The sequence below is a fragment of the Pan paniscus genome, chromosome 3 (genome assembly GCF_029289425.2).
Source record: "Pan paniscus chromosome 3, NHGRI_mPanPan1-v2.0_pri, whole genome shotgun sequence".
Classification (NCBI taxonomy): domain Eukaryota; kingdom Metazoa; phylum Chordata; class Mammalia; order Primates; family Hominidae; genus Pan; species Pan paniscus.
In genome coordinates, this window is record NC_073252.2 from 35,305,129 (window position 1) to 35,323,015 (window position 17,887).

At 36.9% G+C, this 17,887-nt stretch overlaps 1 long non-coding RNA gene across 1 annotated transcript; it reads left to right on the forward strand.

Annotated features, from left to right (window-relative positions):
• Positions 1 to 1,238: 1,238 nt before the first annotated feature.
• On the forward strand, positions 1,239 to 10,792 carry LOC134730264 (uncharacterized). Its single transcript, XR_010111945.1, has 3 exons — positions 1,239 to 1,827; positions 4,499 to 5,219; positions 6,055 to 10,792. It is a non-coding gene; the product is annotated as an uncharacterized LOC134730264 (long non-coding RNA).
• The last annotated feature ends 7,095 nt before the right edge of the window (positions 10,793 to 17,887 follow it).

The following is a 17,887-nucleotide window of genomic DNA, read 5'->3' on the forward strand; positions in this document are numbered from 1 at the left end:
CCCCTCCCTCTCCTCTTGTCCTCTTGTTTCTGCATTGCTATTAAGTTCTTTCCAACTGATAGCAATATTTCTCCACGCCCACAGGATTCTTTCAGAAACTTCTCAGTTTTGACACATATCCTGTAACATTTCTGGAGATAATGTAATAAAACATTCCTCACCCACATGCCCTGTGAATTTCATTTTCCAAATATCTCTCAGATATATCAACCTCCAGGTAGTTTCAACATTTCCATTCAGGTCAATTTCTTCCATCTCTTGCTTGCGTTTTTACAATAGTTCCTAAATGTTCAATATGAAGCAGTCCTCCACTCACATCCATATCTAAATCATTCTCCAGACTTTAAGTAATTCCATAAATCTCCCCACACCCAACAGAAACACTAATCATTCTCTAGAGTGAAGTTAGAGAAATAGGTTCAAAAGTTCATGTCTGTCATGTCCCACCCACACAGTCTCCTAACAAAAATGTATCCATGGTTTCCTAGAATCCTGAATGTGGCCTGCAGAGCCCTTTGCTTCATGCCCACTCTCTCCCTTTCCATTTTCTTTCAGAATGTTTCTCTTCTCTTCCCCTTTGTCCACAAAAGAACTGTGTTTCTTTTTTCTCCCATTGCTTCTTAAGTGGGTACTGCCTCTTACCAAAGGATTTTTTTTTCCTCTGCATAGGATCCTCTTTGCTCTTCTCTTTGCCAAGTGAATTCTGACCCATTTTTAAGATCTTGTTAAATGTTGATGCTGCAATAAAATGACACACTTGTATTATCTGTTCTGGAAGACAGAAGTCAAAATTAGTTTCAAGATATTGGCAAGGCTGGTTTCTTCTAGAGGCTGTAAGTAAGAATCCATTGTGTTAGCTTTTCTACCTTCTAGAGGCTGCCTGGATTCCTTGGCTGATGACCCTTCTCCATCTCCAAAGCTAGCATCTTCAAATCTCTCTCTTTCTCTCTCTTTGCTTCTATCATCATCTTGCCTTTTCTGAATCAGATTTTCCTGCCTCCTCTTATGAAGATTCTTGTCATTATGTTGGACACACTGGGGTGATCCAGGATAATCCCCTCATCTCAAAGTCCTTACCTTAACCAAATCTGTAACATCCCTTTTGCCATGTAAGATACCATATTCACAGGTGATGGGGATTAAGGCATGAGCATTTTGGAGGAGCATTATTCTGTTTATCTTACTGATAATATTTTTTGTAGGGAACAGGCCTCCCCAAATCTGGCCATAAACTGGCCCCTAAACTGGCCATAAACAAAATCTCTGCAGCAATGTGACATGTTCATGATGGCCATAACACCCACCCTGGAAGTCTGTGGATTTACCGGAAAGAGGTCAAGGAACACCTGGCCCACCCAGGGTGGAAAACCACTTAAAGACCTTCTTAAACCACAAACAATAGCATGAGCGATTTGTGCCTTAGGGACATGCTCCTGCTGCAGATAACTAGCCCAACCCATCCCTTTATTTCAGCCAATCCCTTTGTTTCCCATAAGGGATACTTTTAGTTAATCTAATATCTATAAAAACAATGCTAATTACTGGTTTGCTGTTAATAAATACATGGGTAAATCTCTGTTCAAGGCTCTCAGCTATGAAGGCTGTGAGATGAGACCCCTGATTTCCCACTTCACACCTCTATATTTCTGTGTGTGTGTGTCTTTAATTCCTCTAATGCTGCTGGGTTAGGATCTCGCTGACCAAGCTGGACTCGGCAAGTGGTGTCCATAATGGGGGCTCAAATCCAGGTCAAAGAGTCACCGGAGTGATGGTTGGAGAATGTGGAACTAAGCTGGAGGACACCCGAGTACTCAAGCAATCCCTGTGGTGAGTAAGAAGAGGAGCTCAGAAGCATCAGGGTAACAATGGGACAAGCATGGGGTCTGGTTCGTTCCACCTTGGAACTTTCTCACATTGATAATGAGGAGGAAGGAGAGTATAATGAAGTAACAGAAGAGGTTACAGAGCAGGTTTATTTGCCAGCCAAAGCTAAAGCGGCAAAGGAGGGAGAGGTTCATCCCTACCCTTCTACATGCCCTCATTATTATTTTGAAGAAAAAGACCCTCCAGATCTTTCTTTTCTGGAGGACACTGGACGAAAAGTAGTTGCCCCAGTGACTGTTCAAGCAGTGCCTTGAGCGACCACTCTTAGGTTTATTCAGGCAGGAATTCAGCAAGCTAGATGAGAGGGTGATTTAGAGGCTCAGCAGTTTCCTATTAGAATACATCCCCCAGATCAACATGGAAATATTATAGCTACATTTCAGTCTTTTATTTTAAATTACTCAAAAAATTTAAACAAGCTATAAATCAGTATGGACCAGGTTCTCCTTTTCTAATGGGACTGTTAAAGAATGTTGCCATTGCCAGTCTGATGATTCCTACTGACTGGGATGCTCTTACTCAAGTTTGTCTAATTCCTGCTCAGTTCTTAACAATTTAAAACTTGATGGGCAGATGAAGCTTCCACTGAAGCTGCTCGCAATGCCCAGGCCCAACCTCAAATTAATATAACTGCAGACTAACTTTTGGGGGGTTGGCAGCTGGGCTGGTTTAGATGCACAACTGGTCATGCAGGATGATGCCATAGAACAGCTTAGAGGAGTGTGCATTAGAGCTTGGGAAAAAATTACCTCATGTGGAGAACCATACTCTTCCTTTAGTGCTATAAAACAGGGACCAAAGGAACCATACGTGGATTTTATAGCTTGGTTACAGGAGTCTCTTAAAAAGATGATTGCATATTTGGCTGCTCAGGATATAGTGTTGCAGTTTTTAGCTTTGGACAATGCTAATCCTTATTGCCAGGCTGCTGTGTGACCTATAAGAGGGAAAGCACATTTAGTTTATTATATCAAGGCCTGTGATGGTATCAGAGGTAATCTCTATAAGGCTAATCTGCTAGCACAGGCAATGGCAGGACTGAGAGTGGATAAAGGAAATACTGTATTTCCTGGAGCTTGTTTTAACTGTGGGAAGCATGGTCACACTAAAAAGTAATGTAGAAAAAAATCAGAAAGTCAGGCTGCCAGATAGGGTAAAAAAGAAAACAGCTGAGCCTGAAAAATATCCAAAATGTAGAAAAGGAAAACATTGGGCTAATCAGTGTCACTCTAAGTTTGATAAAGATGGGAACCCAATTTTGGGAAATGTCATGAGGGGCCCATCTGGGCCCCGTTCCAAACCTGTGCATTTCCAGCTCAGGCCATTCCCTCACTGCTATACAATGTCTGTCCCCCGCCACAGCCGGTAGTGCTGCAGTAGATTTATGCTGCACAAAACTGTGAGCCTTCTGCCTGGGGAACCCCCACAAAAGGTCCCAGCAGTAATCTGTGGACCCTTGCCAGCAGGAAGATAAGATTACTTCTAGGAAGGTCTAGTTTAAATTTAAAAGGGGTACAAATATATATAGGAGTCATTGATTCAGATTACAATGAAGAAATTCAAATTGTTATGTCTACTTCTGTTCCCTGGAAAGTAGAGCCAGGAGAGTGCATAGCACAGCTCCCGTTTGTGCCATATATGGGAATGGGAAAAAGTGAAATTAAAAGAACAGGAGGATTTGGAAGCACAAATAAACAAGGCAAAGCAGCTTATTGGGTAAATCAAATTACTGATAAACATCCTACCTGTGAAATAACTATTCAGGGAAAGAAATTTAAAGGTTTGGTAGATACAAGAGTGGACATGTCAATCATTTCTCTACAGCACTGGCTGTCCAAGTGGCCAATTCAACCTGCTCAATTTAACATAGTTGGAGTTGGTAAAGCCCCTGAAGTATATCAAAGTAGTTATATTTCGCATTGTGAAGGGCCCGATGGACAACCTGGGACTATTCAACCAATTATAACTTCTGTACCTGTAAATTTATGGGGGAGAGATTTATTACAACAGTGGGGAGCACAAGTTCTAATTCCAGAACAATTATATAGCCCTCAAAGTCAACATACAATGCACAAAATGGAGTATGTCCCTGGTATGGAACTAGAAAAAAATTTGCAAGGTTAGAAAAAAACCGCTTTAAGCAGAAAGACAAAGTTCCCACCAAAGATTAGGATATAATTTTTGATGGCGGCCACTGTTAAACCTCCAGAACCTACACCTTTAAAATGGTTAACAGATAAGCCAATTTGGATAGAACAATGACCACTAAGTAAAGAGAAACTGGAGGCTTTAGAGAAATTAGTTACTCAACAATTAGAAAATGGGCACATAGCTCCAACATTTTCCCCTTGGAATTCTCCAGTTTTTGTAATTAAGAAAAACTCAAGTAAATGGAGAATGTTAACTGACTTAAGAGACATCAATTCAGTTATACAACCTATGGCAGCGTTATAGCCAGGATTTCTTTCTCCTGTTATATTTCCAAAAAATTGGCCTTTAATAGTTATAGATTTAAAAGACTTTCTTTTAGCTGAGCAAGACTGTGAACGGTTTGCATTTATAATTTCTGCAGTAAACAACCTGCAGCCTGCTAAGCGTTTTCATTGTTTTACAGATGGATCTGGTAATGGTAAAGCTTCTTATTCTGGATCAAAAGGGGAAGTTTTTCAGATGCCCTATACTTCAGTTCAAAAAGCGGAGCTTGTAGCTGTAATTGAGGTATTAATTATTTTTAATATGCTTATTAATGTGATTTCCGATCCTTCATACGTGATTCATTCCACACAGTTAATTAAAAATGCTCAGTTACTATTTCATACATATAAACAACAGATGACAAAAACAAAAAAGGGGGACAAATGGGGATTACAGGACAGCTCATACACAATTGAATCTAATGTTATTAATTTTAAATTCTTTGAGCCTGCCCAAAGCCCAGATGTTATCAGCAGCTGAACAGCATCTACAGAAACCAGCTGCAAAGACAGAAGCAGAACAACTGGTTTGGTGGAGAGATCCTATAACAAAAAGTTGGGGAATCAATAAAATAATAACTTGGGGTAGAGGTTATGCTTATGTTTCTCCAGGCCAAAATCAACAGCTGATTTGGATACCATCAAGACACCTGAAACCTTATCATGAGCCAGATGCCAAGGAAGAGATTCCGGAAGGATCTCGAGGACCCCCCAGTTGCAGCCATGTCAAGTCTGATGGTGAGGAGGACCCCAACTGTCATGAGAAACACCTGTTGAACACAGCCACCCACCTGGGGACAGATCAAGAAGCTGTCATAGATGATGGAAGAAAACCTGAGGACAGTGGGACAACCAGTCACAGTGAGTAATTTAATGGTAGCTATGATAGCGGTAATCACCACTGCTGTGAGTATTCCTTCAACAAGGGCTGACACAGAGAACAATTATACTTATTGGGCATATTTATCAAATTTGGCTGGCAATAATGCTTGGATGTAATCACTCTATGATGCAGTTACACATGCTTTCTGATCTCAGTATTTACCATAATAAATCTACTCCTATAATTGAGGCATACTGCCCTCAAGAATCTGTTTCTAAACAAAATTGAACCTGGCCAGAAAAAATCAACATACTTGTTTAGGAAGATTGCATTGCAGAACAGATAGAGGTGCTGCATAGCAACTCCTATGGAATCATTAGTGATTGGTTCCCTAAGGGGATGTTTAGCTTGAATTGCACCTCTCAGTCTGCATGCTACAGCCACACTATGTTCAGCTGATCTGAACAAAACAGTCGGATGGTAGAAATGATAAGAAGTAAGGCAAGAGTTCCTATTATCTGGAACCATGACGGTATAGTGGCATCTCAACCTCAAATGATATGGGTTGTTGTAGGAGCTAAAAATAAGGATTTGTGGAAACTATTAATAGCTCTTAATAAGATCAAAATTTGGGAAAGAATAAAAAAGCATTTAGAAGGACACTCTATAAACTTGTTTTTGGACATTGCAAAATTAAAAGAACAAATATTTAAAGCATCCCAGGCACACCTGACCTTAATGCCAGGAACTGGAGTGCTTGAAGGAGCTGCAGGCAGATTAACAGCTAGTTATCCTTTGAAATGGATAAAAACACTTGGAAGCTCTATGATTTCAACAATGATTGTGCTTTTAATCTGTGTTGTTTTTCTTTAGTATAGTCTGCAGATGCATATCCTGACTCCTGCGAGAAGTAGCTCACCGTGACAAAGCTGCCCTTGCTTTTATCGCTTTGCAAATCAAAGAAGGGGGACATATTGGGAACAGGCCCACCCCCCAAAATCTGGCCATAAACTGGCCCCAAAACTGGCCATAAACAAAATCTCTGCAGCAATGTGACATGTTCATGATGGTCATAATGCCCATGCTGGAAGGTTGTGGGTTTACCAGAATGAGGGCAAGGAACACTTGGCCCGCCCAGGGTGGAAAACCAGTTAAAGGTATTCTTAAACCACAGACAATAGCATGAGCAATCTGTGCCTTAAGGACATACTCCTCCTGCAGATAACTAGCCCAACACATTCCTTTATTTCAGCCCATCCCTTCGTTTCCCATAAGGGATAATTTTGGTTAATCTAATATCTAAAGAAACAATGCTAATGACTGGATTGCTGTTAATAAACACGTGGGTAAATCTCTGTTCCAGGCTGTCAGCTCTGAAAGCTGTGAGACCCCTGATTTCCCATGTCACACCTCTATATTGCTGTGTGTGTGTCTTTAATTCCTCTAGTGCCACTGGGTTAGAATCTCTCCAGCCGAGCTGGTCTTGGCATTTTTAATGGTGTTAAACTATGTCCCTGGCTGACAGAAAAAATGGCCTTCCTTTGGCTGAGTTGCTCGAAGTTAAAACAATCAGGTGGCCATGACTAGGTGAGGGAGCAGTCATGTACTCTGCATTCTCAGAAAGATGTTGTAAAAGTGTCACATTATTGCCCCTTCTCCAATCAAGCCAAACCAGTTCCTGTTGTTGATGCCAAGAAAGACTGCAGCTGGAAATATCCCAAACTGACCACCAACAAACAACCTGGTGTCAACCAACTGACAACCTGGAACCAGACAATTTAGAGAGGCTGGTAATTTGGGGATTAAAGGCTATCTAATCAAAACTGCTCCTTACTCCCCTGACTACTCATCTTGCCCTGAGCTTTTGCCTTTAAAATTTCTAACTCTCCAACTTCCCCTTCAAAGTGCAGCTCTGGTTTGCACTGAAGGCTGTCTCTCCCAGTCTGCAGATTGCTTTTAGAAAATAAAGTTCTCCTTTTGACTTACTGATTAATAAAGGAAACCTTCTCAGACTTCTTTTATTTGATGAAACCTTCCTCACATGTGCTCTCGATCTTCATTCACTTGTATCTTCCCTGACACTAGACTCTCAGCCCCATGAGAGCAAACCCTGTGTTTATTTTTACTAACCATTATAATCAGTCTAGTGCAGTATCTGCTGTATCATAATAGAAGCTCACCAAATATTTTTGATGAACAAATGAATTTGTCTAGTTGATATCATCTTCTCAGATTTAATCCTAACACTGTAGTTACAGAAAAGTAACACTATGATTAGTTTATCTTAAATCACATGCCTGCTTATTTGGTCAAGTCCATTTGATCTGTTACCAAAAGAAGAGTAAAGACATTTACCAATGAAAACTACTATACTACCATTTTGTATCCTGTCTTCTAACTTGCCAGCATTAAGACAACTCTCTTAAAGTAATATAAGGCCAACAGAACTAAAAAAGTAAAAGCTAAAGTTGGCTCACCAGTAACTATAGGCTAGAAATTACAGCAGCTTTATTTGAGTTTTTGGAAAATGATTAGAGATTCTTCCAGGAGGGAAATACAGGTAGGAATCTTTGGTAGTTTTTATATACTATTCATTTGAATATTCAAAACTATACTGTCTATGGAAACTGAGCTTCAGAGTTTCAATGTTGACTAGCCCAGGCAGAACATGAAATTATAGGCAGAATGAAAGATATGTGTTCTATTCTTAGGAGAGTATAATTCATTTTAAATCAAAGCGCTAGTGTCCTAAAAACTATTAATAATACAGAGAAAGGACCACACTCCTGTGAGAGTACTGAGAAAATAGACAAATCATTCAGTAAAGTTCCTAATTAAAAGCTGTAGCATTTCAAGTAGGCTATAAATCAAACACACACACACACACACACACACGCACATACATACCTACATACACACATTTTTTCAAATTTCTAAATAAATTTGTGATGGTTACTTTTGTGTGTCATCTTGCCTGGGCCATGGGGCACCCCTATGTTTGGTTAGACAATATTCTGGGTGTGTCTGTGAAGGTGTTCTTGGAGATTAACATTTGAATTTGTAGACTGAGGGAGCAGGTTGCCTTCCCCAATGTGTGTGGGTCTCATTCAATCTGTTGAAGACCTGAATAAAATAAAAAGGCTTAACAAGAGAGAATAGGCTGTCTCCGCTTGATGCTCTTTAAGCTGGGACATGATCTTCTCCTCCTTTTGGACTCAAACTGGAACTTAAGCTATAAGCACTTTAGGTTCTCAGACCTTTGAACTGCAGATCTTGGGAGTTTGCATCCATAATTGCATAAGCCAGTTTCTTATAGTAAATCTGTTTGTGCTGTTTCTTAGAAAAACTCTGACTAATAAAAAATTAGTTTAAAAAATATATTGAAAGCAAGATCAAAAAGATGTTCTGCTGTATCTGAGAAAAACAGCAAATTCTTAGTACACTACAGGCCTTTTTTACGAAGAGCCAGACATAGATTCACTATTAAGCTAAAGAAGCTAATTGTCAGTATCAGGACCCACCATTTTGTGGACATTTTCACATCGCCGTGGAATAACCCTAGCAATGTGCTTATACAGACATACTTCTGAGTAAAATGGAAAAATCAAGATTTCTTTTAGGGCAATTAATTAGAACAACAATGTTTATACCACTATTAGATTACACTACTTAGAGCACACACTAACTGACTTTCATAAAACAATAAAACTTTGAGAGGCCGAGGTGGGTGGATCATGAGGTCAGGAGTTCAAGATCAGCCTGGCTCACATAGTGAAACCCTGTCTTTCCTAAAAATAAAAAAAATTAGCCAAGCATGGTGGCATGCTCCTGTAGTCCCAGCTATTTGGGAGGCTGAGGTGGGAGAATCGCTTGAACCCGGGAGGTGGAAGTCGTCGTGAGCAGAGATCATGCTACTGCACTCTAGCCTGGACAACAGAGCAAGACTCTGTCCCAAAAAAGAAAAAAAAAGAAGAAGAAAACTATAATTATCTAATTAAGGGCAAATTGAATTGAATATCATTGTGCATGCATATGCATTAAACATATTTGCAACTGGATAATCTTAGACATTAGAGAAGCACTGGTTTAAGGTAAATAATAATTCATTTTTAATAGGAAAGAACATTGGAGAATGTTAAGACAGCCTTAGCGACCAATGTGCCAGAAAAAAAAAAAAGGAACATACTCTGTTGGTTGAATGCATTAAATTTACTCAGCTGTGAGGAGCTAATAGAGGAGTGAGGATAAACAAGGTATGGGATTCCAGAAGGTTGTCAAACTGGTACGAAAATTCAAGTTTCTTAATTTCTGGTCTAATACACACAGATGGGATAGAGATAGGAATAGGAAGGGGTTTATGGAGGGAAATAGGAGAATATGGAGGGGATAGGGAGAGGAATATGGAGAGGGACAGAAAAAGGGAGAGAGAGAGACATACAGATTGCTTTTAGAAAATAAAGTTCTCCTTTTGACTCATTGATCTTTGGTTAATAATGGAAACCTTCTCAGACTATATAATATAGAAAGGCCTATATTATATTATATCTCATATATAATATGTCTCTCTACTGAGATATCTCTGAGATTTGCTTCCTGAAAAAGCATAAATAGGGAGGAAAAATCAGCTCAAAATACCCTAAAGAAGGTGAATTTAAACTAGGACTTTAGATTTATCTTGTAAAGACTAAATGTAAAATTCCAGGCATATAAAGAACCAAAAGTTCAGAAATATTTTAGAGTACACTGATGTAATTAAAATAAAAGTTTTAGAGAATTTATTTGAAAACAAGTTGCATAGGTAAGTTCAGGTTTTGAAAAGCAGGGCAAAGTGTTAGCATGTCCACTCTTAAAATCCAAAGCTTAGTTTTCACCAAAACTTGTATTAGTATTTCAAAAGTTCTAAGCTTAATTGTGAAAGAAGCCGTTTGTAGTCACCTTTTAAATGTATGACTTCTAGAGTAGTAGTTTACTTAGTTACTTTCTCATTCTGTGTTTATTTGTGTTAACAGTTTTCTGAATAGCATGGCCTATATTTAGAAATGTTCTTAGAAAGATGTTACATCTTGCTATGTAGCTTCTTATGTATAAGCAGAGAGAGGGTCCAAACAGAGAGGTTGGAGTGAAAAGTACAGGTGAGATAAATATTTAAGGGAACTGATGTTTTCTTATTCTGAAGTTCAAGAACATTAAGATCATCTGAAAATGATGCATTTTTATTAAATGCTTAATTTAATTTTATGTCATTCTGTGTTCATAAATATGTGAATGATGATTAGAGATTTAGGGTTCTTTTGTGCCTACATAGAAATAGCTCGATGTTTCTCAAAGTATAATTCTTAGATCAGTGACACTAAAATGTTCACATTCAAACTCCCTGGATTTACTTTAAGAGTATATATGAGACATTCTTGAGGTGAGACTCAGAAATCAACACTAACAGTTATAATCCTTCAGAATAAGGTCATAATACTAAATATAAACTGCTATATCGAGCAATGGTTAAACTTATCAAAGTCATGCTAGTATAATATGAAATATAATGTTAAAAAGACAAAATTCCAAATTGGAATTCAGTTTTTATACGTGACAGCATTCTTTATATAAATCACTATTTCACATGATATTTTTAGTGCAAGTTTTCATTATGTAAAAAATTAAAAAAAGAAGCAATGACAATAAAATTAAATATTGGTATACTCCCAATTAAAGAATTTGCTTATATTAATTTAAATTTTGACCAAGTTTTTAAAAAGATTTTTAAAGCAACTATTTTAAATGAGAAATGTTTGGCTATGTTATCTTTACAAAAATAAGACAAAAATATAGGAATGCTTCATACTAAGAAGAAAATGAAGTAAAATTTATGAGGGAAAGACAGAGACTAAGATGTACCAAAATATGATGGCAAAAACTGACATTAGGCCTCTTATGAATCTATACAGCAAGCACGATTGATTGTCTCAATGAAATATAGATTATGATTCTTAGGGCCATGTGATAAGTTAGTGTACTAGTCTGTTTTCACACTGCTGATAATTACATAGCCAAGACTGAGCAATTTACAAAAGAAAGAGGTTTAATTGGACTCACAGTTCCACGTGGCCGGGGAGGCCTCACAATCATGGTGGAAGGCAAGGAAGAGAAAGTCACATCTTATGTGGATGGTGGCAGGCAAAGAGAGAGCTTGTGCAGGGAGACTCCCATTTTTCAAACCATCAGATCTCCTGAAACTTACTCACTATCATGAGAACAGCACAGGAAAGACCTACCCCCATGATTGGATTACTTCCCACTGGGTCCCTCCCATAATACATGGGAATTTAAGATGAGATTTGGGTGAGGACAAAGCCAAATCATATCAGTTAATAATGGTCTACCTTTACATTACATTTTTAATATTTTTTACTTTATGAATTTGTAAATTTGATATTTTGTACTGGTTTAAATAAATATTTCAATGCACTCATCTTAAGATTAAAAAAAAAAAACTTGGGCAATCTTATCTGAAATACAATAGCTCTAATATCCCATAAAAATTATTGTCACAGTTAATCATAAACTGCTATACATAGGGTAGATAAATAGACAGATGATGGATAGATAGATGGATAAGCAGAATCACCACTGGTTTGGGTATTTTTAAGAATGTGAAGACAACATCTGGCTTTGCTTCTCAGGCACCTTGAGAAGTTAGTACAATGTTCTAATATGTTAAATTAAAATGTGATGATTGAACATTATTCCAACACCCTAACTCCATTATATTTGCTCGAAGAAAACAAAAGGACATGGAGTATAAAGGTGAACAAAGCACAGCGAATGATGATATATGTTTTAGTTTAAATGCAATTTATGCATTTCAGCACAAATCCCCTTGGTGAAAGCCATTTTCAGAAACAAACTTTAGGATATGCTGCTTCAAAACTGCTGTGTTTGGCTGATAGTCCATAAATCCTCTGTTGGAGATATTACGGTCTACAGTGGATTCTAGTTAATTGGCACAGCTCAGTGGAAATTGAAATATGCCAGTTAGACAATGATTGTCTCATTTAAATACATAATTGCTCTTATGAACTATCAGATACATTTGAAATTAGAAAGGATTTTTGAAATGCAAAACATTGACCAAATTGTATATGTACATAATTAAGACAAATTAGAAATGCAGATGTTAAGTGTGATACAAAACATTATCATCAAGACATATTCCCGTTTTATCTGTTCAGCAATTTAATGAGTATTACAATCCATCTGGTCAACACAAACCCAAAATATACCTAATAACCAGAGTTAAAAATAAATTTTAAGTCTTTATCATTAATACCACTCTGTACTAGTAGTATTTTAGAAATCCACCAAGGCCGAAAATGGTACAAATTTGCTGCTTTTAATAGCTAAATGTTATAAATGAAAGCATCAATTTAGAGTAAATTAATTTCTCATGGAAAAACAAAATAATTTTTTAAATTTCAAAAAATTTTATACTTGAGTACTAGTCAATAGGGTGTTTCTCGAATATGTACTAAGATGATTATTATGACAAATCTATATCATGCAAAAGTCTATTTGCTATAAGAAATATTTATAATGGAGGACATCAAGGAATTCACAACAGATGAAATACTAAGAGTTTTCTCTGTTTCTAAGGTATTAATAATGCTTTACCAAGAATTTTGCCCTTAATTCACCCCAAAACTTAAAATTTATATTTTTGGCAATTTATGTAATCATAGAATATCTGAAGTGTTACAAATGTGAAAGGTCAATGTCTTGGTGTTTTTCAATGAAAATAATTTCTAAGTATTAATAAATTATATATTTTTTGCAATTGCTTAGAAATATAATGAGTGCATGGGTACATATATGAAATGGAAAAATAAATTTTATTTTGTGCAGTTACAGCTAAGCTATCTTATTAATACAGCATAAATCAGTAACAGTTATAACATTAAAAATGTTTAAGTCTAGAAATAATCAAAAAGATTTAAATAATCATTACAGCCAAATAGAGGATCCATTCACTGGCATTTTCCTTTGCATAATTAATGGCCCCGTTGTTTAAACGCTTTCTTCTTTAGTTAACATTATCCAATATTTAAAGTATTTAAAATATTTCAATTGCTGTATTGTATCAAAAATCTATATAATCAATCACATATCCTTGAACACTTTTTTAAAAATCTTATTTAGCATTTCACAAAGCACTTTGTTGAGCCCCCTAGCAGATTATTTCTTCGGAAAAAAGTCAAAGTTTTAACATATAAAATTAATTTATCAAATTATATTTAAATTTAATAATTTATATATATATTTACAGAAACATTTTAAAATATCGATTTATAATCTCAGAAAACATGAATGAATATTCCTGTTTTTCTATTCCCTGGTAATTGTAGTAGGCAAATTCTGGAGTGACCAGAGTAATCCTGCCCCCTGGCGTATAACTCTTGTATAGCCCCTGCACCTGAGCACCAATATAACCTATGGATATGACGGGGTAGTGGCTCCCTTGATCAGGTTATGCTATGTGACAAATGGTGATGGAATAGTCCGTCCCGTGATTGCATTATGTTATAGAAGTCTCTGTTATAGCTGACTGGAGGGAAAGAAGAAATCAGAGGGAAGAGGTCCTGATGGCACGGAAAAAAGCAAATAGCCATGTTGTAAACTGCCCACAGGAGGCACATGACAAGGAACTGAGGGCAGCCGCTGGGAGATGAAAGTGGTCCCCAACGGACAGCTAACTTGAACACGGAAACCTTAGTCCTACAGCTGCAAGAAAATAAACTCTTACAAAAATCGCATGAGGAATACAGGCAGGCCAGCCAGCTCCTTCAGTTCATTTTTTTGAGACCGCAAGCAGAAACCTCCAAGCAGAGAACACAGTGAGTCCTGACTCACAGAAACTTTGAAATAATAAATTCTGTTGTTTTATGCTGCTATGTTTGTGGCAATGTTTTATGCAACAATAGATAACAAATATAATTGTTATATATTGTCATTTAAAAATTACTATCAAATAAATAAAAATATTTTAGTTTAATTTTTAATTATTTGAATTCTTATGACTTTCATACTTCGCATTTTGGGGAATAAGATTTTTTTTTTTTTAGTTTTTTTTTGTGATGGAGTCTCCCTCTGTCGCCCAGGCTGGAGTGCAGTGGCGCGATCTCTGCTCACTGCAAGCTCTGCCTCCCAGGTTCACGCCATTCTCCTGTGTCAGCCTCCCCAGTAGCTGGGACTCCAGGTGCCCACCACCACGCCTGGCTTTTTTTTTTTGTATTTTTAGTAGATACGGGATTTTACTGTGTTAGCCAGGATGGTCTTGATCTCCTGACCTCATGATCCTCCCGCCTCGGCCTCCCAAAGTGCTGAGATTACAGGCGTGAGCCACCACGCCCGGCCTAGACATTTTTTTAGTCTACTCTCAGCTTACTTTTACCATTCAGTGATTTTTTTTCTTTTGGAATATATTAAAATGCTCTTTGTGCTTCTCATATAAACAGTAAATCTTTTTCCCAAGTCCTTTTAAAAATTTTCCTTTTAAATGTGTTTGTGGAGAGTTTTATATAAAGTTTTTATTTTGAACTTTACAGTTCCACATTCTGATTTATTTTCTTTTGCTTTGATGCTTAAAAAGCCCTCTCAATTTGGAGCTATATTTGCATTGGTTTGCTAGTAGATCACTGATATTTTATTATTGAAGGTCACATTACTCAGTTGAATCTGAACAACTGAAGTGCATATTTTTCAACCACAACATTTTCAGATTTAAATTCATCATTCCTCATATTCCTACTTTCTTCTTTTTAGTGTCCAAATGAATATTCTTTTATTACATGTCCTGGAAGGACCATCCTATTGTCTTCTACCTTCCCTTCTAAACTCAGTCACGGTGTTTTATCAAACTCTTGTTTCATGATATAGAAATTCCCTGCATGCTCCACCTTTTGGTCATTTTGCTTTTTTAGAAATCTGGCTGGATTTGATGACGTAGGATCTAAAACTACCTCCATGAAATAAGCGTTCATTATTTTCTCACTTCCCGAGGAACTCAGGGTTTCTTTCTCTACAAGAAATCTTCCAGAGAAGTACTTGATCACATTCTCAGAAAAACTGCTGCTCCTTTGAGCCTAATGTCAATCTTCCTTATTGTCATCACTGTTATTCATCTACCTCCTAGTCTCTTGTGCGTAGTTGAGTTTTAACACCAGGCTCCATTTCTTGCTTCCCATAATGCCTTGTTACTATTGGGTCCTTTGGACATAGATGTGGATGGCTGATCCAATAACCTAGGCCATTTTTTTTTCAGTTCTTTATATGTAATGAACTTCTCTTTCAATCTCTTCTAATTACTGGTGTCAGGTTGACTGCAGAAATTTATTGCATTAAAATATCACCATTTCAACTACATTGTCCTCATTATGTGTATTCAAGTATCTGTTCTTCAACTTTATGTTGATGAAAAGTACATCAATCCCTCTAACTAAATATTGTGAGCAATTTTGCTTTCATTTTTCTTTTTATTCCACTAAAATTACAAGTTTAGTCATTTAATAACACTTATAAATGTTACTTTTACTTTCTATGGCTATATAACAACCATACACTTATGGGCCTGAAAAGGAAATTGTTAAATCCTTATGTTAACAAGTCAGGAAACCAGGAATAGTTTACCTAGCTCCTCTGCTTATCTCTCACAAAGTGGCAGTTGAAATATTCATCACTTCTCTGATCTCATTTGAAGCTCTGGGTCCTCTCCCAAGCTCATGTTATTACTAGCAGAATTCACTCCTTGTACCTATGGAGCTCATAATAGTGTGCTTTTTCAAGAAGAACAGGAAAGCATCCCTGAATTTGGAAAGGTGTAAGCCCTTTTATAGGGACCAACAGAGTAGGCAAGACTTATTCAGGTTAATCTACTGTTAACTCTGTTGAACTGATTAAAGACTTAATCACAACTGAACATCACCTTAAAAGTTGTCATAGAGTGGAACTTAATCGCAGATATATCAACAGTGGGAGTCTTAGGGGTCATCTTGGAATATTACCCAACACAAATGCCATATATTTTGTTGACCCTCTATCCTTTCAATGTCACCTCCTTAGCAAAAACAAAAAACAAAAAACAAACAAAAAAAACCACTAAACTGAAACATCTGCCTTCTTCAGCTAGAAGCACACTACTAGGTTAAGTACATGGCCAAATAATATTAGGCATCTTGAACCCAGACATCTCTTTTGCGTCATTTATGCAACTGCCTTTTCATACAATTCTTAAACATGTCAGTGACCCTTTAAATTCAATATGCATACACTTTATTCATGTTCACTCCTCTAAAAGCAGATCCAACTCTTGCGCTTTCTCACTTAGTAAAGGGCATTGCTAGAAATCCAGGTGGTAAGCCAGAAATCTGGCAGTCAATTCTGAAATCTCATAGTCTCTAAGCTTCATATCTCAATCATTAATGTCTAACAATATATGTTAAACCCATCTGTCCTGTGTTGGAACTCTTATACTGGGCTACTGTGTGAGCAAGAGATAAACTTTTGATGTGTCAAGCATGGAAATATGGGGTTGTTTCTACAGCAGTTAGCATACTATGGGGAATGCCGGTACAGGTCCTTTGAAGTAGGATTCTACAATAATAAAAAAAATTAAGTTGTATGACATTGGCTTACTGAGCAAGTGGTAGTTTGGCAAAACTAACACAGGAAGTAATGAATTGGTTGCCTATAATAATTTCAAAAGCAGAAAGCATCCTTATGGACCCTTGGGCTCCAGAAGAAGAGATTCAAAAAGAAAATCATGGAAGTATGTCTTTGGTCATTACTGGTTATATTTAATAAGGTATCAGAAAAAAATATGAGTTCAAGAAAGGAGTATAACATTTGGAAACAGAAAGAAAAGAGTAGAGATATATCAAGAAAAGAGTAGAGGTTGGAGATTTGAAAAAAAAACTTATGCTTCTAAGTTCCAAATAATAAAAAAAGAATTAAAAATCTTTTGAGAACAAAGACTCATTTTGCTGGAAGAGATGAAATTAAGCTTGTAGCTTCTCTACCCAAGCAATGTCATTAAACTGAGAGAGGGAGATATTGGAGTAGGAAAGAATAATAATCGGTATTGAGAATTATATTTAGCTATGAGTTTGGTATGATAATTCATATATTAAACTCAAATGGATCAGAAACACTCATATGTAGATTCCCTGACCTCAAGAAAGTGGAGTATAACTCTCCACTCTCTCACTGCTATGAGATGCTCAGTGATTTTCTTCCAAAGCATACAATATATATGAAAGAGGAGTGAGAGAAAGGTAAGTTTACAGTAATGAGACCTGACAAACACTACCTCAGCAGTCATTTGATCAAGGCCAACATCAACATCAAGTCATGTTGATTGCATGTTTCTGCTCTTGATACATTGTGATGAAAATGACATTTAACCTTTGTGATCTTTCTCCTAAAGATCCATAAACTCAGTTCAATTATGAGAAAACACATCAGTCAAACCCCATTTGGGAAGTATACTACAAAACACCTGACCAGAATTCCTCAAAACAGTCAAGATCATCAAAAGCAAAGAAAGTCTGAAAGACTGCCAGAACTAAGGGAAGACGAATGCCACATAAAAACTAAATGTAATGTGTTATCCTAGACAGAATCCTGGAACAAAAAAAGAACAGATTAAAACTAAGGTAAT